The sequence below is a fragment of the Salmo salar genome, unplaced genomic scaffold (genome assembly GCF_905237065.1).
Source record: "Salmo salar unplaced genomic scaffold, Ssal_v3.1, whole genome shotgun sequence".
Classification (NCBI taxonomy): Eukaryota; Metazoa; Chordata; class Actinopteri; order Salmoniformes; family Salmonidae; genus Salmo; species Salmo salar.
Genome location: NW_025549157.1, coordinates 212,259 through 230,848, shown reverse-complemented (window position 1 = coordinate 230,848; position 18,590 = coordinate 212,259).

Sequence of the window (18,590 nt, the reverse complement as noted above, 5' to 3'; positions counted from 1 at the left end):
TAAGACAACAAATATATCCTATATTTTTGTTGGAAAAGTTTGCTCACCACCAACAGAAAACAACTTCCATTTCACATTATAATCAACTACAATGCTTCACCTTCACCAATATAAACATGGTGTCTACTGGCTGTCAACAATTAAAAACAAGAAAAAAACACGTATTTCTAAATAATAATATACAATAGGACTATTTGTTTCTCCTTTTTCTTTCTATAGAATCCTAAATCCCACTAGCTTCTAGAACTCTCGTCTTCCTAAAACTCACTAGCTTCTAGAACTCTCGTCTTCCTAAAACTCACTAGATTCTAGAACTCTCCTCTTTCTAAATCCCACTAGCTTCTAGAACTCTCCTCTTCCTAAAACTCACTAGCTTCTAGAACTCTCGTCCCCTTGGAACGAGCCCAAACAAAACTCATCTCCAATACGGAAAAACGTGCAGTCAAAATAAATTCTGATCCATGGCAACGCACTGCCTAAACACAAAACACAAATCTTATATCCATTTGGGGGGAAATCAGGTTGAACCTGCTCTTGAAACTAACACAACAAAACAAAAAACACATGGAAATGGAGATATCTTTTACCTCACTGGTTAGAGGACAACCTGCAGAAGACAGTCAGCTACATTTTGGAGTGATGCATTTAAATGTAGGGGTCACTAAACAAAGGAACACAACACTTATTTGTCATCACTCATCATATCATGTTGAAATCAATTGTGTGAGAGGAGGGAGATGAGGTTGCACGTCCTGTTAAAACTAACAGCTCAAAAACCACACGGAATCTGGGAATAATGTGTACATCCCTGGTTAGAGGACAATTTGTAGAAAACAGCTATCTACATTTTGATTCAAGTGGGTCACCAATGCTGTAAATGTAACACAGCTCTTTTTTTGTTAGTCACTTTTTGTTAAATCTCATAAATAGTAATCCTCCAATTCAGAGCCTGGATTTTCCCCCTGAGGCTAATGTCCATATCATGCTGAAATCAATAGAACAGGGGACAAACGTTTAGGGTTCTACATTGTGACATCATTAAAATATATTGATATCATTTAACAACTCCTTCATGTATTTTCTGATATTTGATCAGAGGTCTTTAATCAGATTATCTCTGGTCACAGCTATAAGGCTGTGTGTGTTCTCTTGTGTACTGTCAGCTCTCCAGATCGACCAAAACTCTTCCCACAATGATTACAGCTAAATGGTTTCTCTCCTGTGTGTATTCTCTGGTAAACTGTCAGCTCTCCAGATCTACCGAAACTCTTCCCACACTGATCACAGCTAAAGGATTTCTCTCCTGTGTGTGTTCTCTGGTGTAAAGTCAGAGAGCCAGACTTACTAAAACTCTTCCCACATTGACCACAGCTATAAGGTTTCTCTCCTGTGTGTGTTCTCTGGTGTAAAGTCAGAGAGCCAGACATACTAAAACCCTTCCCACATTGATCACAGCTATAAGGTTTCTCTCCTGTGTGTGTTCTCTGGTGTGATATCAGGCTGGTTGACTGAGTAAACCTCTTCCCACATTGACCACAGCTATAAGATTTCTCTCCTGTGTGTGTTCTCTGGTGTAAAGTCAGAGAGCCAGACTTACTAAAACTCTTCCCACATTGATCACAGCTATAAGGTTTCTCTCCTGTGTGTGTTCTCTGGTGCACTGTCAGATCTCCAGATCGACCAAAACGCTTCCCACACTGATCACAGCTATAAGGTTTCTCTCCTGTGTGCGTTCTCTGGTGTCGAGTGAGAGTGCTAGGTGCAGCAAAACTCTTCCCACATTGACCACAGCTATAAGGTTTCTCTCCTGTGTGTGTTCTCTGGTGTAAAGTCAGAGAGCCAGACTTACTAAAACTCTTCCCACATTGATCACAGATATAAGATTTCTCTCCTGTGTGTGTTCTCTGGTGTAATGTCAGCTGGCCAGATTGAACAAAACTCTTCCCACATTGACCACAGCTATAAGATGTCTCTCCTGTGTGGATTCTCTGATGAATTTTAATGCCTGATGAGGTGAATCTCTTCCCACAGTCAGAGCAGGAGTGAGTTCTCTTCCCTGTGGGTCTCTGCAGGTGTTTATTGAGGTGTTCTGATGTGGAGAGACTCTTCTCTGCCTCGTCAGCATCATGATGTTGTTGAGGCTCCCCAGAGGATCCACGATAGTGAAGTATCTCTCCTGTGTGAACAACAAAGTCAGACAGATGATTTAAAGGCCCACAACAGCGGTAATCCACTGTAAAAGTGTTGCCAACAGCGTAGCCATGATGTTATACAACAATTGACGTCTGTAATGAATGTTAAAATGATTTAACAATTGTCTTAAAATGAGCAAGAACAGTCATATTTTGTCTTGTTTTCACATTAGTAGTAAAATCTAAGATTGTAGGCTAGAAATAAGTTATTCATGTTGTTGAAACTCTAAGCAGTGTGCCAGACGACTTTTGGTCTCCAATATAGGCCCCTTTCTGTTTTTCCTAAAATTGCGGCACGAGGGCGATGCACATGCAATTTGGTTGTAGAAACTCCTCCCTGCTAATGAGGAAACCACTAGTTATGGATGTACTATATCTGCTAATGAGGAAACCGATAGTTACGGATGTAGTATATCTGGTAATGAAGAAACCACTAGTTATGGATGTACTATATCTGCCTGGAGCAAAAATGGTGAGCAAAGATTTTAGTTTTTCACAATGTATTCTGAATGGGGGAAAACTCAGGGAAGTAACTTCCATTTCCAGGTTGCTTATGAGTGCATTTCACACTACTTTGGATTATAATTGTAAAGCTCGCTTGAATGTCCTGCTTAATATAATGTTTGCTACAGTATTAAGAACCGAGTTAATGACAGTATCCATTTGGGTGTTGTCAATAAACGTATGATTTTTTAAATGTATTTTTTAGTACATTTTGTTTTTCACCTTTATTTAACCAGGTAGGCCAGTTGAGAACAAGTTCTCATTTACAACTGCGACCTGGCCAAGATAAAGCAAAGCAGTGCGACACAAACAACACAGAGTTACACATGGGATAAACAAGCATACAGTCAATAACACAATAGAAAAATCTATATACAGTTGTGCAAATGGAGTAAGGAGGTAAGGCAATAAATAGGCCACAGCAGCGAAGTAATTACAATTTAGCAAATTAACACTGGAGTGATAGATGTGCAAGTAGAAATACTGGTGTGCAAAAGAGCAAAAAAAGTAAATAAAAACATGGGGATGAGGTAGGCAGTTGGATGGACTATTTACAGATGGACTGTGTACAGCTGCAGCGATCGGTTAGCTGCTCAGATAGCTGATGCTTAAAGTTAGTGAGGGAGATATATGTCTCCAACTTCAGCGATTTTTTGCAATTTGTTCCAGTGATTGGCAGCAGAGAACTGGAAGGAAATGTGTCCAAAGTAGGTGTTGGCTTTGGGGATGACCAGTGAGATATACCTCCTGGAGCGCGTGCTATGGGTGGGTGTTGCTATGGTGACCAGTGAGCTGAGTTAAGGTGGCCTAGCAAAGACTTATAGATGACCTGGAGCCAGTGGGTTTGGCGACGAATATGTAGAGAAGGCCAGCCGACGAGAGCGTACAGGTCGTAGTGGTGGGTGCTACATGGGGCTTTGGTGACAAAACGGATGGCACTGTGATAGACTGCATCCAGTTTGCTGAGTAGAGTGTTGGAGGCTATTTTGAAAATGACATCACCGAAGTCAAGGATCGGTAGGATAGTCAGTTTTACGAGGGTATGTTTGGCAGCGTGAGTGAAGGTAGCTTTGTTGCGAAATAGGAAGCCGATTCTAGATTTAATTTTGGATTGGAGATGCTTAATATGAGTCTGGAAGGAGAGTTTACAGTCTAACCAGATACCTAGGTATTTGTAGGTGTCCACATATTCTAAGTCAGAATCGTCCAGAGTAGTGATGCTAGTCGGGCGGGTGCGGGCAGCGATCGGTTGAAGAGCATACATTTAGTTTTACTAGTGTTTAAGAGCAGTTGGAGGCCACGGAAGGAGAGTTGTATGGCAATGAAGCTCGTTTGGAGGTTTGTTAACCTCTCTAGGGAAGGTGGGATGAAATCGTCCTGTGGCGCGTTATTCAAATACCTTAGAAATGCTATTACTTCAATTTCTCAAACATATGACTATTTTACACCATTTTAAAGACAAGACTCTCGTTAATCTAACCACACTGTCCGATTTCAAAAAGGCTTTACAACGAAAGCAAAACATTAGATTATGTCAGCAGAGTACCCAGCCAGAAATAATCAGACACCCATTTTTCAAGCTAGCATATAATGTCACATAAACCCAAAAGACAGCTAAATGCAGCACTAACCTTTGATGATCTTCATCAGATGACAACCCTAGGACATTATGTTATACAATACATGCATGTTTTGTTCATATTTATATCAAAAAACAGCTTTTTACATTAGCATGTGATGTTCAGAACTAGCATACCCCCCGCAAACTTCCGGTGAATTTACTAAATTACTCACGATAAACGTTCACAAAAAACATAACAATTATTTTAAGAATTATAGATACAGAACTCCTCTATGCACTCGCCATGTCCGATTTTAAAATAGCTTTTCGGTGAAAGCACATTTTGCAATATTCTCAGTAGATAGCCCGGCATCACAGGGCTAGCTATTTAGACACCGACCAAGTTTAGCCCTCACCAAAAGATTTACTATAAAAAAAATGTTATTACCTTTGTTGTTCTTCGTCAGAATGCACTCCCAGGACTTCTACTTCAATAACAAATGTTGGTTTGGTTCAAAATAATCCATAGTTATGTTCAAATATCCTCTGTTTTGTTCGATGCGTTCAAGACACTATCCGAATGGTAAAGAAGGGTGACGAAAGCACGACGCATTTCGTGACAAAAAATTCTAAATATTCCATTACCGTACTTGAAGCATGTCAACCGCTGTTTAAAAAAAAATGTATGCCATTTTTCTCGTAAAAAAGCAATAATATTCCGACCAGGAAAGCGTGTTTAGGCTCAAAGACGAAAGAAAATAAAAACATGGGGTTGACTCGTGCACGCGCCTAAGCCAATGGTCCTCTGATAGACCACTTAGCAAAAGCGCTAAAGTTTTTCAGCCAGGGCCTGGAATTACATCATTCAGCTTTTTCCCGCCTTCTGAGAGCCTATGGGAGCCGTAGGAAGTGTCACGTTACAGCAAAGATCCTCAGTCTTCAATAAACAGAGCCAAGAAGCTCAAGGAATGGTCAGAGAGGGCACTTCCTGAACAGAATCTCCTCAGGTTTTTGCCTGCCATATGAGTTCTGTTATACTCACAGACACCATTCAAACAGTTTTAGAAACTTTAGGGTGTTTTCTATCCAAAGCCAATAATTATATGCATATTCTAGTTTCTGGGCAGTAGTAATAACCAGATTAAATCGGGTATGTTTTTTATCCGGCCGTGTAAATACTGCCCCCACAGGTTAACAGTGTCCAAAGAAGGGCCAGATGTATACAGAATGGTGTCGTCTGCGTAGAGGTGGATCAAGGAATCACCCGCAGCAAGAGCAACATCGTTGGTATATACAGAGAAAAGAGTCGGTCCGAGAATTGAACCCTGTGGTACCCCCATAGAGACTGCCAGAGGTCCGGACAACAGGCCCTCCGATTTGACACACTGAACTCTATCATTGAAGTAGTTGGTGAACCAGGCGAGTCAGTCATTTGAGAAACCAAGGCTATTGAGTCTGCCGATAAGAATAAGGTGATTGACAAAGTCGAAAGCCTTGGCCAGGTCGATGAAGACGGCTGCACAGTAGTGTCTTTTATCGATGGCGGTTATGATATCGTTTAGTACCTTGAGCATGGCTGAGGTGCACCCGTGACCAGGTCGGAAACCGGATCAGCGGAGAAGGTACGGTGGGATTCAAAATGGTCAGTGATCTGTTTATTAACTTTTTGGTGACAGGGGGCAGTATTCGGAAATTCAGATGAATAATGTGCCCAAATTAAACTGCCTGCTACTCGGGCCCAGAAGGTAGGATATGCATATTATTAGTAGATTTGAATAGAAAACACTCTGACGTTTCTAAACTGTTTGAATGATGTCTGTGAGTATAACAGAACTCATATGGCAGGCAAAAACCTGAGAAAAAATCCAACCAGGAAGTGGTTTGTAGTTTTTCAAGACTGGGCCTATTTGATATACAGTGACTTAGGGTTCATTTTGCACTTCCTAAGGCTTCCACTAGATGTCAACAGTCTTTAGAACGTTGTTTCAGGCTTTTGCAGTGAACAGGGAGTGAACAAGAGCTCCTGGAGTGATATGACTGAGAGAATGACATGGCCTCAGTTGTGTGCTTTCACGTGAGAGGTAGCTGTGTTCCATTACATTTTTGAAGACATTTTGAATCGTCCGGTTGGAATATTATTGAATATTTATGGTAAAAAGGCCGTAAAGATTGATGCTATACATCGTTTGACATGTTTCTACGAACGTAAATATAACTTTTTTTGACTTTTCGTCGTGAAATTTTCGGCGCGCTTCCTACATTTGGAGTAGCTTACTGAACGCGTTAACAAAAAGGACTTAAATGATGGACTTTATCGAACAATAAAAGATTTATTGTGGACCTGGGATTCCTGGGAGTGCATTCTGAGGTAAGTGAATATTTATAATGCTATTTATGATTTTAGATGACTCCAAAATGGCGGGTATCTGTATTGCCTGATGTTTTTTGAGCGCTGTACTCAGATTATCAAAGTGTGCTTTCCCGTGAAGCTTTTTTGAAATCTGTTACAGCGGTTGAGGTTGCATTAAGGAGATGTTTAACTATAATTCTTTGAATAACAGTTTAATATTTTATCAACGCTTATGATGAGTATTTCTATAAATTGATGTGCTCATTCACCGGAAGTTTTCAGAGGAAAAGCATTTCTGAACATTACGGGCCAATGTAAAATGGGTTTTTTGGATATAAATATGAACTTTATCGAGCAAAAATACATGTATTCTGTAACATGAAGTCCTATGAGTGCCATCTGATGAAGATCATCAAAGGTTAGTGCTTAAATTTAGCTGTATTTCTGGTTTTTGTGACGCCTGTCCTTGCTTGGAAAAATGGCTGTGTGGCTTTTAATCTAATGTTTTACCGTAAAACCTTTTTTGAAATCGGACAACGTGGTTGGATTAAGGAGAAGTGTATCTTTAAAATGGTGTAAAATAGTAGTATGTTTGAGAAATTTGAATTATGAGATTTTTGCTGTTTTGAATTTGCCGCCAGGTGGGATGCTAGCGTCCCACATAGCCCATACCAGTTAACTTGGCTTCCGAAGACTTTAGAAAAGCAGGGCAGGATGGATATAGGTCTGTAACAATTTGGATCTAGAGTGTCGCCCCCTTTGAAGAGGGGGATGACCACGGAAGCGTTCCAATCTTTAGGAATCTCGGAAGATACGAAAGAGAGGTTGAACAGACTAGTAATAGGGGTTGCCACAATGGCTGCGGATAATTTGAGAAAGAGAGGGTCCAGATTGTCTAGCCCAGCTGATTTGTACGGGTCCAGGTTTTGCAACACTTTCAGAACATCAGCTATCTGGATTTGGATGAAGGAGAAGCTGGGGAGGCTCGGGCAAGTAGCTGCGGTGGGTGGGGAGCTGTTGGCCGGGGTTGGGGTAGCCAGGAGGAAAGCATGGCCAGCCGTAGAGAAATGCTTATTGAAATTCTCGATTATCGTGGATTTATCGGTGGTGACAGTGTTTCCTAGCCTCAGTGCAGTGGGCAGCTGGGATGAGGTGCTCTTATTCTCCATGGACTTTACAGTGTCCCAAAACTTTTTGGAGTTAGAGCGACAGGATAAAAATGTATGTTTGAAAAAGCTAGCCTTTGCTTTCCTAACTGACTGTGTGAATTGGTTCCTGACTTCCCTTAAAAGTTGCATATCGCGGGCAGTATTCAATGCTAGTGCAGTACGCCACAGGATGTTTTTGTGCTGGTCGAGGGCAGTCAGGTATGGAGTGAACCAAGGGCTATATCTGTTCTTAGTTCTACATTTTTTGAAAGGGGCTTATTTAAAGCATCAGACAAGTTCAGTACATATAGTTGATTTTATTAAAACACATGGGGTGATTGGTAGAAAGAACAGATGACTCTTGGTTGACCAAGATTTATTTTAGGTGGGGACAGCACTAGAACATGATGTTGGGGCTCCCGAGTGGCGCAGAGGACACTGCATCTCAGTGCTAGAGGCGTCACTACAGGCTGTATCACAACCGGCCGTGATTGGGAGTCCCATAGGGTGGTGCACAATTGGCCCAGCGTCGTCCGGGGTAGGCCATCATTGGAAATAAGAATTTGTTCTTAACTGACTTGCCTAGTTAAATAAAGGTTACATTTAAATAAATAAGTGTTTTTTGACAAACCGTTTTTTACAAACCCGTCAAGGCTCCAAATTTGAGAAGGGTTTAAAACAAAGGTTTCAAACCAATGCATGAATGTTATTGAATCTAGGTATGTTTCGCCTTTAATGTAATGACATGAAAAAAATTGGCTGAATATTATACAATGACTTATCAACAGCTCTAATAATTTGCCTCCACAGGAAATCTACACTGGTAATTCTATAATATACTATATAGCCTAGAAACCTGGTTAAACAATCATTATGACATCATGGATGAATTCTAGAATATACTATTTATCCTAGAAACCTGGTTAAACTATCATTATGACATCATGGATGAATTCTAGAATATACTATATAGCCTAGAAACCTGGTTAAACAATCATTATGACATCATGGATGAATTCTAGAATATACTATTTATCCTAGAAACCTGGTTAAACTATCATTATGACATCATGGATGAATTCTAGAATATACTATTTATCCTAGAAACCTGGTTAAACTATCATTATGACATCATGGATGAATTCTAGAATATACTATTTATCCTAGAAACCTGGTTAAACTATCATTATGACATCATGGATGAATTCTAGAATATACTATATAGCCTAGAAACCTGGTTAAACTATCATTATGACATCATGGATGGCCAGTCTTTGTATTCATAGTGTAGTGAATTCAGGGGGTAGTCCTGAGCTGAACTCAATCCTGGATCCAGCGACTGTCAAGACAACACCTCATAACTGTTACACCAAGATGTCTGAACTTCTTGAAAAGGTCGCTAGGTGTTGGGTTACGGTTGCTACAATAGCTTTCTCTATGAATTTGAGAGTGGTTACACTTCTTCCCCCATCCCTCAGCTGTTTACCAAACCAAGCCTCTGGGCAGCCATTTTGTTACTGTTGAAAAAACCCACACAACCCAGCAATCTGCAGTTCAAACAACAACAAAGCTGTCATTCCACCACTGTTTTGGTAATAAGATGATTATGGGGCTGGAGAAATGTAACTACAGACAGATAGACCTATGGATGCAAGGACTGACCATCCATGATATCAACATTATAGTTTTAACCATGTTGAGGCTATACAGTGTTGATTTACATTGTTTCTAGACATTGGAGTAAAAAAAGCCTATTTGGGGTTCTGATGGGGTACAACAGTTGAACTAAGCTCATGAGACATGTGTTATATTCTTCAAGAATCAATGGCTATAAATAAATAATTAAAAAGTCACAATATGGATGTAACAATTGCAGATTTCCCCTTTAACTCCACACATCAGTTCAACAACTGCAGAGTTTGTGCCTCTGTATTTAAGACAGTACTTACTAGTGTTAATCAGGGCCCGTTCATCGTTAGAACCATTGGATAACTTAACATGCCTTTGGGAAACCGGGCCCAGATATCCAGATTCTTCCTCTTCTTCCTTCTTCGATGTGACAGTCATCTCCCCCTCCTCCTCTTTCACTCCAAAAACTGCATCCTCCTCTTCTTTTACAGTAACATCCTCCTCCTTTACTCTGAACACGTCTTCCTCTTCTTTCACTGTAATGTCTTTCTCTTCTTCTTTCACGGTAACAGCCTCACCCTCTACTTGTTTTTGTATTGAAACAGCCTCCTCTTCCTCCTCCTCTTTGACGAGAGCTTCTTTCTCCGTCCAGCAGGCCTCATCTTCTTTAGCAGGAGGAGAGTAGCTTAGTGAACGCATGGTCGGAGATGTTAGCTAGCTAGGCTAATGCTAACTTAACCAGCCCGCTAGCTGAATAATAATAACAACACCGTAAATATGAAATTAAATCGGATAACTAACTAGACGACAGAAGAGGGTTTAAAACACTGTGGCTAATATACACGAAAACGCCTAAAGAGCTTTATTGGTTCGGCTATTTTGTGTAGCAAGCTACAGAGGTGGCTGAATAACTGTTGCTGCTGTTGAAAGACAGCAGCAACAGTGTGACATTATACGTCACACTAACAGCATTACCTTAAATTCCCACACCGCCATCTGCTGACTGGAGTGGGTAACACAGTAGAGTAAAATGTATACTTTATTTTCAGACAAAAAGTTAAAGTGTAGGAAGCATGAGTTTTTACTCACCAGCGTAACAACACAGTGTGGTTAAAGACTTAGTAAGCTAGTTGTAGTCACGATATGGTTCCCTATAAGTACAAACAGTTATGTTTTTGCGTTATTACAAATGTATTAACTTATTTCGGGAAATCTTCTAAAAAACCCACAATGCACTATTTCCCAACGTCATATGTATTATCAACTCTATGCTACCGAGTTTGTATGCCAGTGTAACGGTGTAATGAAGTTACATTTAAAAAATGTATTTAACCATTATTTAACCAGGCAAGCCAGCTAAGAACAAATTATTATTTACAATGACCGACCTACCCCTGCCAAACCCTAACCCAGACGATGCTGGGCTACTGTGCGCTGCCCTATGGGACTCCCTGTCACAGCCTGTTATGATACAGCCTAGTTTTGAACCAGGGTCTGTAGTGACACCTCTAGCACTGAGATGCAGTACCTTAAATCGCTGTTTGTGTGTTTACATTACAGTCAGTGATAAAGGATGTGATTCTGGGTAACCCAATGTGATTCTGGGTAACCCACAGGAGATTTTTGGAGAAATTGGAAATTGAGTGGTCCTGGGATAGAAATGTATAAAGCTGACATTAGATCATAAAATCCACCTTTTACATCATAAATTAGCAATTTATGTTTTAGTAACTTCTGTTGTTGGTTTGGCCTTTCTTTATATGTTATTTGCCGAATCTCAGTTTTCCATGTGGGTTTTATGCTAAAGTTCCCTCTATCAACTTGGTAGCAAACTGGAAAATGCATCTTCTTTAGGAGTGCTATTTATATCCTGATCATTCATCCACACTGCATCTTCTTTAGGAGTGCTATTTATATCCTGATCATTCATCCACACTGCATCTTCTTTAGGAGTGCTATTTATATCCTGATCATTCATCCACACTGCATCTTCTTTAGGAGTGCTATTTATATCCTGATCATTCATCCACACTGCATCTTCTTCAGGAGTGCTATTTATATCCTGTCACTACTGATCATTCATCCACACTGCATCTTCTTTAGGAGTGCTATTTATATCCTGATCATTCATCCACACTGCATCTTCTTTAGGAGTGCTATTTATATCCTGATCATTCATCCTCACTGCATCTTCTCTAGGAGTGCTATTTATATCCTGATCATTCATCCACACTGCATCTTCTTTAGGAGTGCTATTTATATCCTGATCATTCATCCACACTGCATCTTCTTTAGGAGTGCTATTTATATCCTGATCATTCATCCACACTGCATCTTCTTTAGGAGTGCTATTTATATCCTGATCATTCATCCACACTGCATCTTCTTTAGGAGTGATATTTATATCCTGTCACTACTGATCATTCATCCACACTGCATCTTCTTTAGGAGTGCTATTTATATCCTGATCATTCATCCACACTGCATCTTCTTTAGGAGTGCTATTTATATCCTGTTGACTACTGATCATTCATCCACACTGCATCTTCTTTAGGAGTGCTATTTATATCCTGATCATTCATCCTCACTGCATCTTCTTTAGGAGTGCTATTTATATCCTGATCATTCATCCACACTGCATCTTCTTTAGGAGTGATATTTATATCCTGTCACTACTGATCATTCATCCACACTGCATCTTCTATAGGAGTGCTATTTATATCCTGATCATTCATCCACACTGCATCTTCTTTAGGAGTGCTATTTATATCCTGATCATTCATCCACACTGCATCTTCTATAGGAGTGCTATTTATATCCTGATCATTCATCCACACTGCATCTTCTTTAGGAGTGCTATTTATATCCTGATCATTCATCCACACTGCATCTTCTTTAGGAGTGCTATTTATATCCTGATCATTCATCCACACTGCATCTTCTATAGGAGTGCTATTTATATCCTGATCATTCATCCACACTGCATCTTCTTTAGGAGTGCTATTTATATCCTGATCATTCATCCACACTGCATCTTCTTTAGGAGTGCTATTTATATCCTGATCATTCATCCACACTGCATCTTCTTTAGGAGTGCTATTTATATCCTGATCATTCATCCACACTGCATCTTCTTTAGGAGTGCTATTTATATCCTGATCATTCATCCACACTGCATCTTCTTTAGGAGTGCTATTTATATCCTGATCATTCATCCACACTGCATCTTCTTTAGGAGTGCTATTTATATCCTGTCACTGTCATCAATGCAGGTAATTTATGACATGTATAAAGTATGTGTTTTATAAACTCATGAACACCAGCCAGTTTATCAGCCCGGTTCTGTTAGTTTAGGTGGATTATACTTCTTCACCACCAGAGGGGGACATTGAGTAATATTTCAGGTTAATTTGATACATTTTGATACTAAAATGGATGATAGTTTATTCTGATGTTGTGAATATGAGATTACACATGGAAACTATGTATTTATTTTATTATAGTAAATTATGAATTATTAGGAACTGTTAAATCCACTATATGATCATAATAACTTTGACAGACATCTTGATTGTTTTTTGTTAGTATATTATAGGGCAGATTTATGGAGAATTGCTATGGGAGTGCTATTTATATCCCGTCACTACTGATCATTCATCCATACTGTGTGTGTCCCATCATTTCAGCTTTGGAAATAAATGAACTATCCATCCATTGCTCCTTCCTGTGTTGACTCACTGAGTTGAGGGACCAGGAAGGTCACACTAGGTTGATATCTAGCTCAAGCTTGCAAACGTTAGTCACACCTCATGCTTTTCATGAACTGTGTGGTTGTGTTATCTAGAGGGAACCCGTTAGCACAGTAGCTCTGGTGCCTCTTGCCGTGGGATATCAACCTGCTTGCTCGTTTTTTTGGTTGTTTTGTTGACACAACAGGCTGAAAAGCGTCAATGCTTCAGGAAGCTTTGTTTCCCCATCACTACTTTTCAGCATGTTCTCTGTGAAGTCGACTACGGGAGTTTTGTCACTTTTTCCACCTTGGCTTACTGCTAGCGCACTAGCTGACTGACTTCTGGAATCTATCTATTTTGGATGTTGAGGATTTTCCCAGCCATCATTCTGTATGTCTCTGCTCTTTTGATCTGCAGTTATGTTTTAGTTGGGTTTTGTTAATCGGGTTCTAACTGGTCTCTTGTAGTTGGGCTCCAGCTCGCTGACCATAACTAGTTGGCTAAATAGCTAATGTTAGCTGGCTGGCTAAGATAACTGCATATAGCTAACATTCTTTGATATTTGGTTAGATAGCGTTATGTATTTCCAAAACGTTGGTTTAAACGATTGGTTTAATTTGAAGTTCTTTCTGTTGTTGTTTACATCACAGGGAATAGACCGGTCCTCCACACTACATCACACCTGACTTTATCATTCTTCTGAATTCTTATTGGTTTTATGTAATAACTCCAAAAATAGAACAGTGAGGTGTAACTTTGCATTGGGACTTAAAACAATTTTTGGGAAAAATATTTTATTTGATCTTTTATAAACTTTACCATAACCTAACCATTTTATTTCTCTCCGTCTCACTCACTTTACATGTGTAGATAATAAAGCATTTGACCTTTCCACTGCGTTAACATTAGAGGATTGGTTGATTTCCAGTTTAAGTATTTAAGATGATTAACGAGAAAAGAATTGTCCAACCATCGGGTTACTTGTTTCATGCGTATCAAAGGTGAGGGTGAATTTCAGATGTTTACTGCTTGTATTGATGAATGAGTGGAATCGATGAAGTTCCTCTGCTGTCCCCTGGAATAGATGGAACACGTCATCAATGAAGACTTTTTCAGAGCCTGATGAGCTGCTAGAATGGATTGTTAGGGCTGACAATCACATTCTTCTCTAACAACCCCACATACAGATTGGCATAATTTAGGGTGACCAAATTTTAGTTTTCCAAAAAGAGGACATGTCCGGGAAAAAGAGGACGTATGGTCACCCTACTGTAAATGCAATATATTTGGAAAAAATCCCATTATTTTCCAGTGTTTCTTTGATGTATTGCGCGATCGTATCAGCTGTCTCATTTGGAGTGTTTTTAACTTCGACTAATTTACTTTGCACGCCACCATTCTTCCAATCAAAATACTGAATAAGCAGAGGGAATATTTTCACAGCACCGTGATTGCTCCCATCAGTAGAAACACCACAGTAAGGTATGTCTTCTAGTGCTTTCTGAGCTATGTCGACAGAATGTGGTGCTATCACAGCGTTAACAATTGTTTCGGTCTTAGTACGAGCGCTTGAAAAAGGTCAAAGCAATGCAAAAACCCCAAAACGCACACAACGAATGGCGACTGTAGGAAGCAAAAGCCGAATCCCGGACATTTTAGGTGATTTAGAAATCCCGGCCGGACGCATTTTTTTTGGTCCAAAAAGAGGACATGTCCGGGAAAAAGAGGACGTATGGTCACCCTACATAATTAGATGCTATTTTTAAACTACAATGACCATAATGCACTGCGTGCCTACTTGTCTTGTCTGTGTTTATTTTACACCTGCTATGTAAAAGAGACAGAAGAATGCACGATGGTCAATGCTTTCTGGGATCCTTGGGACATCCCTATCCTAAACCCTAACCTTAACCCCTACCTTAACCATTTTAAATGTCAACTTCAATGGGCTATGGACGTCCCAAGGATGTATCTCTACCTGAAAATACATGATCTAAGTGATTGATAGTTGGTATTCAGCAGTCATAAAGCCTTATTTACTTTAATGAACTACTAAAATAGTGATTTTGTCAGACAGCAGCTCTACACTTTATTGAGTGACTGATCCATTCATCCTTCCATCCCTCCTCAGCCTTCCTCTCCTCTGAAGACCCAGTGAGGGTGGAGCTCAGTCAGAGCGCTGTTTTGGGGGACTGGTTAGGAAGAACACTTCTACAGCCAGAGAGGTGAGAGGTCACACATGGTTTAGATGGTAAATATTTATGTCCCCTTAGCGGTTCATCACGTCAGCTAAAGGGAATATGTTCCATCATCTATGTTTATTTACATTAGTGCAAATTGTCCACTGATATTGGTGTAATTTCTCACCCCTCTTGGCTGTATGAAGTTAATTTCCCCTCAGGCACACACATTTGTTCTTTGATATTATGAAGGTCATTTGTGTCAAATGTACTTTTCCACTCATTCACCCCATCTCTTTACATTGCTTATGCATATTCAGTGGCCTGACTGCATCCAGACTATGTCAAATGCCCATCCTGGTAGATCTGAACCTAATGCAGCTTGGAGTGATCAGATGACAGAAGTCACATTTAGGTGCCAGGTGTAACTGAGGCCATAGATGCTCCATATCCATTACTTTGAGTGTTGTATATAATATGACTAAATGTGTTTCTGTGTTGCAGGGGCAGTCAATAAATGGAACAGCAAGGCCACAGAACATGACATAATCAGAGCTGTGGGAGACCACCTCAAGCCCCTGGTAGAGCCGGGGGTGGTGTTTACCACTCCACCACGCCTTCAGCAGGCTGGAAAAGTGGGATTGATACAGTTTTTCATACTAAGGTGGACCAAGAGTCTGTTGATTGGTCAGTCACTGGGTTCATTTGTTTTATTATATGGTCAAATCAAATCAAGCTTGATTCATACAGCACATTTCAGACATGGATGCAACAAAATGGCTTCACAGGAAAAATATTTTTAAAAACATTGAAAATAAACAGAAATATTTAGTACACAACAAACATAAGAGGATAAAAAACAGAAGACTAAACTGAAAAACTAATGATTAAAATGTTAATTGGATGCAATATCCAACCCAAAATATAAGCTTGGGACACTGAAAGTTGACTAGTAACAACAACTGGGACCTAAAAGACACCCACCATGAGACCCACTAAATCTGCCCAAGAAGAGACAAACAAAAGAAAAACCCACACCAAATTTAAAGACAGGAAGTAAACCAAAAAGGTGGAGCAACTAAAGGTGTTGACTCTCCACATGTATCAAGACAACTGGAGCACTGGGCCAGACACTCTTAAATAGAACCTGGACCAGCTCAGGTGAAACACCTTCCCACTAACGAGATGGACAAGCCAGCACAGGTGTAACACATACTGACTAACGAGGTGACACCAATCAGTGCGTCCTACGTGCTAACGAGCTAGACGTGCTGACGAGCTAGACGTGCTAACGAGCTAGATGTGCTAACGAGCTAGACGTGCTGACGAGCTAACGAGCTAGACGTGCTAAAGTCCAACCTCAAAACATAAATGGAAAAACCAAAGCCTGTAACACCTTCCCCTTTAAGACAACAAATATATCCTATATTTTTGTTGGAAAAGTTTGCTCACCACCAACAGAAAACAACTTCCATTTCACATTATAATCAACTACAATGCTTCACCTTCTACAATATAAACATGGTGTCTACTGGATGTCAACAATTAAAAACAAGAAAAAAACACGTATTTCTAAATAATAATATACAATAGTATAATTTTTCTCCTTTTTCTTTCTATAGAATCCTAAATCCCACTAGCTTCTAGAACACTCATCTTCCTAAAACTCACTAGCTTCTAGAACTCTCCTCTTCCTAAAACTCACTAGCTTCTAGAACTCTCGTCTTCCTAAAACTCACTAGCTTCTAGAACTCTCGTCTTCCTAAAACTCACTAGCTTCTAGAACTCTTGTCCCCTTGGAACGAGCCCAAACAAAATGTATCTCCAATACGGAAAAACGTGCAGTCAAAATAAATAAAGATCCATAGCAACGCACTAGCTAAACACAAATCTAATATCCATTTGGGGGGAAATCAGGTTGAATCTGCTCTTGAAACTAACACAACAAAAAAAAAACACTTGGAAATGGAGATATCTTTCACCTCACTGGTTAGAGGACAACCTGCAGAAGACAGTCAGCTACATTTTGAAGTGATGCAGTTAAATTTAGGGGTCGGTAAACAAAGGAACACAACACTTATTTGTCATAACTCATCGATATCATGTTGAAATCAATTGTACGACAGGAGGGAGATGAGGTTGCATGTCCTGTTAAAACGAACAGCTCAAAAACCACACAGAATCTGGGAATAATGTGTACATCACTGGTTAGAGGACAATTTGTAGAAAACAGCCAGATACATTTTGATTCCAGTGGGTCACCAACATGGTAAGTGTAACACAACTCTTTTTTTGTTAGTCACTTTTTATTAAATCTCATAAATAGTAACTCTTCGATTTCAGAGCCTGGATTTCCCCCCTGAGGCTAATATCCATATCATGTTGAAATCAATAGAACAGGGGACAAACGTTTAGGGTTCTACATTGTGACATTATTAAAATACTCCTTCTACAATGTTAAACATTCTACATTGTGAGATTTCATTGATATCATGAAACAACTCCTTCATGTATTTTCTGATGTTTGATCAGATGTCTTATCGGAGAATCTCTTGTCACACTGATCACAGCTATGATTTCTCTCCTGTGTGTGTTCTCTGGTGTAGAGTCAGAGAGCCAGATGTAGTAAAACTCTTCCCACATTGATCACAGCTATAAGGTTTCTCTCCTATGTGTGTTCTCTGGTGTAATATCAGGTTGTCTGACCGAGTAAAACTCTTCCCACATTGATTACAGCTATAAGATTTCTCTCCTGTGTGTACTCGCTGGTGTTTAGTCAGATGGCAAGATGAAATATAAGTCTTCCCACATTGATCACAGCTATAAGGTTTCTCTCCTGTGTGTGTTCTCTGGTGTATTATCAGGCTGTCTGGCCGAGTAAAACTCTTCCCACATTGATCACAGCTATAAGGTTTCTCTCCTGTGTGTGTTCTCTGGTGTACAGTCAGGTAACTAGATGAAATAAAACTTTTCACACATTGATTACAACTAAAAGATTTCTCTCCTGTGTGTATCCTCTGGTGTGATAACAGGTTGCTTGACTGAGTAAAACTCTTCCCACATTCAGTACAGCTGTACGGTTTCTCTCCTGTATGTGTTCTCTGGTGTATAGTCAGATAGCTAAATGTAGTAAAACTCTTCCCACATTGATCACAGCTGTAAGGTTTCTCTCCAGTGTGAATTCTCAGGTGTACTTTTAGTGCTTTTAATCTTAAGTAACTCTTCCCACAATCAAAACAGTGGTGAGATTTCTCTCCTGTGTGTGTTCGCTGGTGTATTTTAAGTTCTGATGAAG